This window comes from Papaver somniferum, chromosome 1 (genome assembly GCF_003573695.1).
Source record: "Papaver somniferum cultivar HN1 chromosome 1, ASM357369v1, whole genome shotgun sequence".
Classification (NCBI taxonomy): domain Eukaryota; kingdom Viridiplantae; phylum Streptophyta; class Magnoliopsida; order Ranunculales; family Papaveraceae; genus Papaver; species Papaver somniferum.
This window is the reverse complement of record NC_039358.1, coordinates 217,026,873-217,035,853: the sequence shown is the minus strand read 5'-3', so window position 1 is coordinate 217,035,853 and position 8,981 is coordinate 217,026,873. Positions and strand designations below refer to the sequence as shown.

Genomic DNA, 8,981 nt, shown 5'->3' with positions numbered 1-8,981 from the left:
GTAAGAGAGAGGTGAACAAAAGAGTTCTGAAGGTTCCTGAGCGGAATAAAAGGAGTAGTAGTTTTCTTTATAGCTTTTGCCTGTGTTTCTCTTCCATAATTTTGTTAACATGTACATATGTAACATAACTGGCTGAATACGTTGTTGATTCTTGTACCTGATATGCTGTGGCAAAACATCGCATGACCTGGATGTTTTTTAGATTAGTCAGTTCGACGGGTGTTTAAAAACAATGCATTTTATTGATTTAGGAATCACGGATAAAAAAGTCATATATGTTTCTCATATTACTGTACAGGTTCTCGATGTCATGGCCCATGCCATGAGAAATGAACCATGGAACAGGCACACCAGATTTTGGCAGTTTCCAAATTCTTCGATGGACTCGAGCTTACGACTATGCTGCTTCTGTTGATAGAGTATACCGTATAAATGATAGTTTTCAAGTTCTTATATAATAATTGGTTAGTACATACTCTTTCTTTTAAATCTTCATACTAAGTAAACTTCTTTTACTGAAAAATATGCTGACATTATCCTATTTTCAAATAATTCTCTACGTAGTATTCTTCATGTAATCAGAAAAGAAAATAATTTCCTCTCTTTAATGATAAATATAGTTGATCGTCTTCTTCTATTTTAGTTTTGGCTGACTCGTCTAGAGAGTATTTTGTCTTAGAATTGTTTCCCAATGAATAAGGTTTCAGAATTTGAATGGACTGGATCTTTTAGAATTTGGGTTTCTGTTAACTCAATGAAGGATTATTCTTGCGTAGATTGCAATTTTAGTCGAGGATAGAGAATGTAGTAAAATTATACAGTTGGGCTTTATGAATGATGATTTTAGGTTGATGGAGATAGGGCTGCCTACAGTAATATGGTTGGAGGAATTGGCAATTCTTATTGTATCGAGAGGTAGTATCTTCGTTTTCTTGAGTATGAGTTAGTTAGAATCAGTTAGTTGTAGGTGTACAAGATTAAATAGAGTTGAATAGATAGAATAAAAAACCATGATTTTATTCGAAACATGAAGGTGCATAAAGCACAAAGAAATCCTAACAAATAAATACCCTGATTTATACAACAAAATATGGAAAATTAAATAGAAAAAGAAAAACACCTCCACTAGAAAAACTCTCTAAAACAATAAGTCACAAACCCAAGCCTCCCTCACAACTACATTTCCTTCTTCTTCCTTAGTTGATTCCTACTTTTACTTGAATAAACCAATAACAAAATGTGTAAGAATGTAACTAAAGAAGTAGTAGAAATCATTTGGTCTGACATTTGAAGATTTGAACTCTCGATTTCACTAAGACCTTTATTCAGAACTTTTAATCCCAAAGCTTGAATCATGATCTCCATGAGTTCCATGGAGGTGACTTTCCTTATTGCACTAGCAAACAGATGACAACCTGCAATTAGAATATATGGTATGTTATTAGCAAATTGATATGGTTGGTAACGTTTTGAGCAAATATAATGTTGCAGGTTCTGGAATTTATCAGTACTTACATTTAAGAAGCAAAGGAAACCCACTGTTCAAGCTTACTAGTAGATTGGGGGTGGTGGGGATGCGTAGAGGTAATATGGAAGTGGAGGAGATTTCTCTGGTGGAGGTGGTGATTGGTAGAGGTATGGTGGAGGAGGTGATGGTGATGGTGGGGGTGGAGACGAGTAGACGTATGGTGGGGGTGGTGAATGTACTGGTGGTGGTGGAGATGAGTAGACATATGGTGGTGGGGGAGACTTGACTGGTGGAGGTGGAGATGAGTAGACGTATGGTGGTGGTGGTGACTTCACTGGTGGTGGTGGAGATAAGTAGACGTATGGTGGTGGTGGTGACTTGACTGGTGGTGGTGGGGATGAGTAGACGTATGGTGGTGGTGGGGACTTGACGGGTGGGGGTGGGGATGAGTATACGTATGGTGGTGGTGGAGGAGATGAGTATACATATGGAGGTGGTGGGGGAGATGAGTATACATATGGTGGTGGGGGAGACGAGTAGACATATGGTGGTGGTGACTTCACTGGTGGTGGTGGAGATGAGTAAACATATGGTGGTGGGGGAGACTTGACTGGTGGTGGTGGGGATGAGTAGACGTATGGTGGTGGAGGGGATGGTGAAGGTGGGGGGGTGACTTGTACAAGTATGGTGGTGGGGGTGATGGTGAAGGTGGGGGTGGAGACTTGTATAGGTATGGTGGTGGGGGTGGAGAACTGTAAACATATGGTGGAGGAGGTGATGGGGAAGGTGGTGGAGGGGACTTGTATAGGTATGGTGGAGGAGGTGATGGTGAAGGTGGAGGTGGGGATGTGTAGTAGTAAGGTGGTGGTGGGGACTTTACTGGTGGTGGTGGTGACTTGTAGTAGTATGGGGCAGGTACTGGTGATGGTGGAGGGGGTGATTTGTAGTGGTATGGGGCAGGTACTGGAGATGGTGGTGGGGGAGACTTGTAGTAGTAAGGAGTGTGTGGTTTTGGAGATGGTGGAGGAGGTGATTTGTAGTAATATGGTGCAGGTGTTGGAGATGGTGGTGGTGGTGACTTGTAGTGGTATGGGGCGGGTACTGGAGATGGTGGAGGGGGTGATTTGTAATGGTAAGGAGCGGGTACTGGAGATGGTGGAGGTGGTGATTTGTAATGGTAAGGAGCGGGTACTGGAGATGGTGGAGGTGGTGATTTGTAATGGTATGGAGGGGGACTGGAGATGGTGGAGGTGGTGATTTGTAGTAGTAAGGAGCGGGCACTGGAGATGGGGAGGTGGTGATTTGTAATGGTAAGGTGGGCACTGGAGATGGGGAGGTGGTGATTTGTAATGGTAAGGTGCGGGCACTGGAGATGGGGGAGGTGGTGATTTGTAATGGTAAGGAGCGGGTACTGGAGATGGTGGAGGTGGTGATTTGTAATGGTATGGAGCGGGGACTGGAGATGGTGGAGGTGGTGATTTGTAGTAGTAAGGAGCGGGCACTGGAGATGGGGGAGGTGGTGATTTGTAATGGTAAGGTGCGGGCACTGGAGATGGGGAGGTGGTGATTTGTAATGGTAAGGTGCGGGCACTGGAGATGGGGGAGGTGGTGATTTGTAATGGTAAGGAGCGGGCCCTGGAGATGGAGGGGGTGGTGACTTGTAGTAGTATGGGGCGGGCACTGGTGATGGTGGAGGGGGTGATTTGTAGTGGTATGGGGAAGGTACTGGAGATGGTGGTGGTGGAGACTTGTAGTAGTATGGGGCGGGTACTGGTGATGGTGGAGGGGGGATGTGTAGTGGTATGGGGCAGGTACTGGAGATGGTGGTGGTGGAGACTTGTAGTAGTATGGGGCGGGTACTGGTGATGGTGGAGGGGGGGTGATTTGTAGTGGTATGGTGCAGGTACTGGAGATGGTGGTGGGGGAGACTTGTAGTAGTAAGGAGTGTGTTGTTTTGGAGATGGTGGAGGAGGTGATTTGTAATAGTACGGTGCAGGTACCGGAGAGGGTGGAGGTGGTGATTTGTAGTAGTAAGGAGCAGGTACTGGAGATGGTGGAGGAGGTGATTTGTAGTAGTATGGGGCGGGGACTGGTGATGGTGGTGGTGGTGACTTGTAGTGGTATGGGGCAGGGACTGGTGATGGTGGTGGTGGTGACTTGTAGTGGTAAGGGGCGGGGACTGGAGATGGTGGTGGTGGTGACTTGTAGTAGTATGGGGCAGGGACTGGTGATGGTGGTGGTGGTGACTTGTAGTAGTATGGGGCAGGGACTGGTGATGGTGGAGGGGGTGATTTATAGTAGTATGGTGCGGGTGTTGGAGATGGTGGAGGTGGTGACTTGTAATAGTAAGGAGTAGGTACTGGAGATGGTGGAGGTGGTGATTTGTAATAGTAGGGAGGTGAGACATGCTTATGGCATTCCTTGTAAGGAGTTTTTGATGCATAGGCAAATGGCTTTGTTTGGAGCACAACTAAATGGTGATCCTTTGACTTGACATGAACTTGAACTCCTTTCTTTCCGCCATGTAGGTCAGTGGGGATGTTGCAAGCTGAACCCTTTGGTGCTGCGTGAAGCTTAGCCTTGCAAGCTGCTCCTCCATATTTGGCGTAGTTGAAGCCTTCAATGGTAACACTGTATTTACCATTAATCTTTGTCTTTCCATAGGCAACAATTTCTTTATCACCTGCCTTGCAGCTGACTTCCACAATAGCACCTGTCCCACATTCACAGAAAACAATATATTAATACTGACTTTGCATTATCTAGCACCCCAGCCTTAGTTTATAATGAAGTATTAGTTTAAACCACCATGATAACTAACTTTGTCTGATCTTATCTGTTTGTTTATATAGGTATTTGAATTTTCTCACAAAGATGTTGGCAAACATTCTAAAGTAACTAAACATCATGCATAAGTAATACTTTATTAGGAATCAAGAGTAACACTTTACTAACTTTTCCTAAAGCATTGATGATTATGAAATGGACAGCATTCAATATTTCATATGGGTTTCAGCTTTATACTCATAATGAATTAGGAATTCTCTTCTGAACATGTTATGAAAATTACTGTTTAAAGTGCAAATCAGAATTACTAAGAGCAAATGAATTTCGTATAAGACAGTTAATTTGAACAAAATCAGTTGAAGCTCCCTAGTGTATTAACATTTGATGCATTTAATATGATAATCTGAAACAATAATGAATGAAACCGTGTAAATTGTAAATGCTTACCTTTGAGATGTTTCTTGGCATGAGACTTCTTTGGGTTGTTCCAGTCATAGCATCTGTAACAGTAAACTTTCCCGATTGCTTTAACTATGAGTGGATGGTGGGGTGGATGTGGGTAAATTACTGGTGGTGGTGGAGATGAGTAATAATATGGTGGTGGAGGCGATTTAACTGGTGGTGGTGGTGAAGTGTAGTAGTATGGTGGAGGTGGTGACTTCACTGGTGGTGGTGGGGATGAGTATACATATGGTGGAGGTGGTGATTTCACTGGTGGTGGTGGGGAAGAGTAAACGTATGGTGGTGGTGGAGACTTGACTGGTGGTGGTGGGGATGAGTAAACATATGGTGGGGGTGGAGACTTCTTTGGTGGTGGGGGAGACGAGTAGACGTATGGTGGTGGTGTGACTTTACTGGTGGTGGTGGAGACGAGTAGACGTATGGTGGTGGTGGAGACTTCACTGGTGGTGGGGGAGACGAGTAAACGTATGGTGGTGGTGGTGGAGACTTTACTGGTGGTGGAGGAGACGAGTAAACATATGGTGGTGGTGGGGGAGATGAGTAGACGTATGGTGGTGGAGGGGATGGTGAGGGAGGAGGGGGTGACTTGTAGACATATGGAGGCGTGTACACTGGTGAAGGTGGTGGTGGAGACTTGTATAGATATGGTGGTGGAGGGGATGGTGAAGGTGGAGGTGGGGACTTATACAAGTATGGTGGTGGGGGTGATGGTGAAGGAGGAGGAGGTGACTTGTATACATATGGAGGTGGTGGTGATGGTGAAGGTGGAGGTGGGGACTTGTAGACATATGGTGGTGGTGGTGAAGGTGAAGGTGGGGGTGGTGACTTGTACACATATGGTGGTGGAGGTGATGGAGATGGAGGCGGTGGAGAACTGTATACATATGGGGGTGGAGATGGCGAAGGTGGAGGTGGTGACTTGTACAGGTATGGTGGGGAGGTGATGGCGAAGGAGGAGGTGGAGAATTGTACACATATGGGGGTGGGGGTGATGGTGAAGGTGGTGGAGGTGCCTTGTACACATATGGTGGTGGAGGTGGAGAGCTGTAAACATATGGTGGTGGAGGTGGAGAGCTGTAAACATATGGTGGAGGTGGTGAACTGTATAGGTAAGGATCAGCAGAAACAGATCCTACATTGTATGATATTAAAACTACAGCCACTGCAAGCAAAGCTTGATGCCATAGACGACCCCTAGAGGGGCCGCCACCTGAATATCTCATACTATCACTTCAGTATTCTTCTCTTTGTAAAACCAAAATGTTATCAGAACTTTTCCTGTTTCTGGTTTCTTCTCTCTGAAGAAGATGATTAGAGAAGAAGAAGACAGAGAGAGAAGAGAAGAGCAGAAGAAGAAGTGCTTTTTCGTATTGGAAGAGTAGGTTGTATTTATAAGTGCTTGAAACTTTATGACAAGAGAGGAGTTGTGAATCATAAAACGGGTTTGTTTTTTAATGAATTTCTTAATCAAATTTATTTTCACTATTCATAACACTCTTTTACTTAGCTGTAATTTGCTCATTCAAAAATGTGTTGTGCAGCTTGCAGGGGTTTTCCTTCTGTGGGGGAGTTGTTAATTGACTTTAATTTTGGAGTCGCAATCACCTACTAATGTAAAATCCTAACTAAAGCAGTTCATTATTGATTTTTTTTCTTCAGTTTCATATATTTTTATAGAAATCCTAGAGTTAAGTAATTCTAGTTCTAGTACTGAATTTCTGACTGTTTCTACTTAATCTCACTTATGGTGCAGTACAGCTTGTTCCTGGTAATGGAGATAGTGAAAGACACTTAAGACACCACCCTTTTGAAATGTTCTTATTCAAATGTCTGAAAATTCTTGCATTTTGTTTTCTTTTCTTTGTTTTCTAATGTTTGTAAAATTATTATTGTATTAGCATTTTCTTTTGCTTCTAAGTTTGGTTTGTGTGTAATGAATTGTTCAACAAATTCTATTTATGGAATTAACTTTTTTTTTTCTATTTAAATTATTAAAACTCAACATATGTAATGTGCATTACAGTTTTAACTTGTAAAGTTAGATAAAGAGAGCTTTGAATTGTTCAATTATATCGAGTATCACATTTAAAAATGGAAGTTCACTTTGATTTGCCCACTGTCATGAAAATTGTCTAAGGGGGTATTTTTTTCTTTTTTCTTTTTATGATTTGCAGTTGGGCATGGAATTTAGCTGTAAGGGTAATTATAATTTTACTGAAATTGGTGTTATGGACAGTGACTCAGTGAGTGTAGCATGTGGGATTGAATTGAATCAATTTTCTTGGCAGCTTTTCTTTTTTCATGAAAATCTTAGTGTTATTATCAATAAAAGATGGGTTTTGTAGTGGAGGGGAACAACTACTATTCTCTGCAAGAAATTATGATGAAGTTTCTGTAATTTTTTTAAATGACCATATTGCCCCTGTAATGAAAAAGAGACAACCTCAATGATTTTTAATAATATGGTACTTTCATGCATGGGGTTATGGTTATCAAAGATGACCAGCAGCTTACATGTAAAGTCAGCTTCATAGGCTCTACTGACATTTTATCGGATTACTATAAGAATTTTTCAATTGTATCACTGATTCAGTAGCCAGTTAGTTGATCTATACTGTTTTTTGTGCAATCAGGACCGAGATTAATAAAAGTTATGCTAACATCTATTAGTTTTGAATCATGTTAATCGTCATTGTTGATAGTATTAACACAAGTAGGTTTTCCAGTAACATGTGTAGAATGACATGACAATAGCATTTTCAGTTGTCCCATTTGTAGAAGAGTCACGACGGAATGCACGCTGTTCTCAGTGAATGGCCGTGGACATACTAATCACATTTGAGCTAAAAATTTACGGGAGTAAATTCTAGGTAACTATGAAACTCAATGGAATAAATTGCACCACGTTTTCACCAATAAACGGATGAGCATGTTATTTAACATTTCATTTTTTACGGTAACTTCACAACTCGTGCATTTTGGAATATACAATGTTTGGGTTGCTTCATTCACAAAAGGGTGTTCAAAAATCATTTGTTTGTGAAATCCAAAAGACAATGCAACCACAATGCCATATTTAAATGTACACATAAGTAAGTGAAACACTTCTTCTTGATTTATGCCTCACCAATCTTTTTCATTAAGGTAGAGAATAAATGAAAAAGAAAAATGCCAAAGCAACCTCCTCTCCCCCACTAAACTAAAAAAGCACAAGGGATTAGGTATTGCTAAAAAGGAGCTTCTCCATATTTTTCTACCCAACAAACTCATTTAAAACTGAATCTACTCTTATTCTCTTATTAGTAGATGAGTTGCACAACACGGCATTGACTACCATCCAACAAAGATAGGTAGAAACCAAGTGCAAACCAACAAATTTTGCTATGAAGTTTCAAATGGTGGTGTCCTTTGAATTTAACACATGATCCCAAAGTGAAGAAACCTGCAAATAGAAATCCTGAGCATTGTCATTGCATGTGTGTTTTGATTGTTTCGTTCAATTATTTCTAGGTTTAGTCATTTGGTTGGGTTCTTAATAACCATAAAGTCATAAAGCTTAAAATCTAACTCAAAATAAAAAGAAAATGCAACCAAACTAAAATTTACCTTGGCGTAGGTTTTTAATCGGTTCCACCAAAATTAGAACAAACCGCGTATGTGCGCGTAGTTAGCTCAGATGGTCATATTTATTATTGTTGTTGGCAGATTAAACCCGACTCCAACAAACCTTCTCCAGAAAAGCTAATACTTTTGAAAAAGAAAGGTAAAAAATTCTTCAATGTTTGGATGAGGAAATTTTTGCTGGCGATAGTGAAAGGGCATAGACAAAGACTATAGCTAGGCTTCATAAAAAGAACCAAACAGCCATGAAAAATTACCTAAAGAGATTAAAGTGTAATATTTAATAAAGGTTAAAGGAATAGCAATATTCAGGACCATTAGAAAACATGCATTTTCTTTTCACAATCCCCTTGCTTAAGTTAATTAACACTGCAAAATTAAATAAAGTTGGTGTAGGAAATTAAAGGGGAGGTTCGTGTTGATCTCACCAAATCCTCTCTCTTTTTTGTGACTATAGTTGCTGCACTGGAGTAAATTTCTTTCTAGTTTGAGATCTGAACACTGAAATTCTGTACAAAAGTTGGTAACTCTCTTTGTTACATTGCTAGAAATGGATCTACATGAGTGTAAAGTTAGTGATGGCATTTAGTATATCACATGAATTATATGACACATATTGACTTCAATGCAGCTTAATTATTCA

At 41.0% G+C, this 8,981-nt stretch overlaps 1 pseudogene; it reads right to left on the bottom strand.

Moving 5' to 3' along the window:
* Positions 1-992: 992 nt before the first annotated feature.
* Positions 993-6,083, bottom strand: LOC113315937 (annotated as a pseudogene).
* Positions 6,084-8,981: the final 2,898 nt, after the last annotated feature.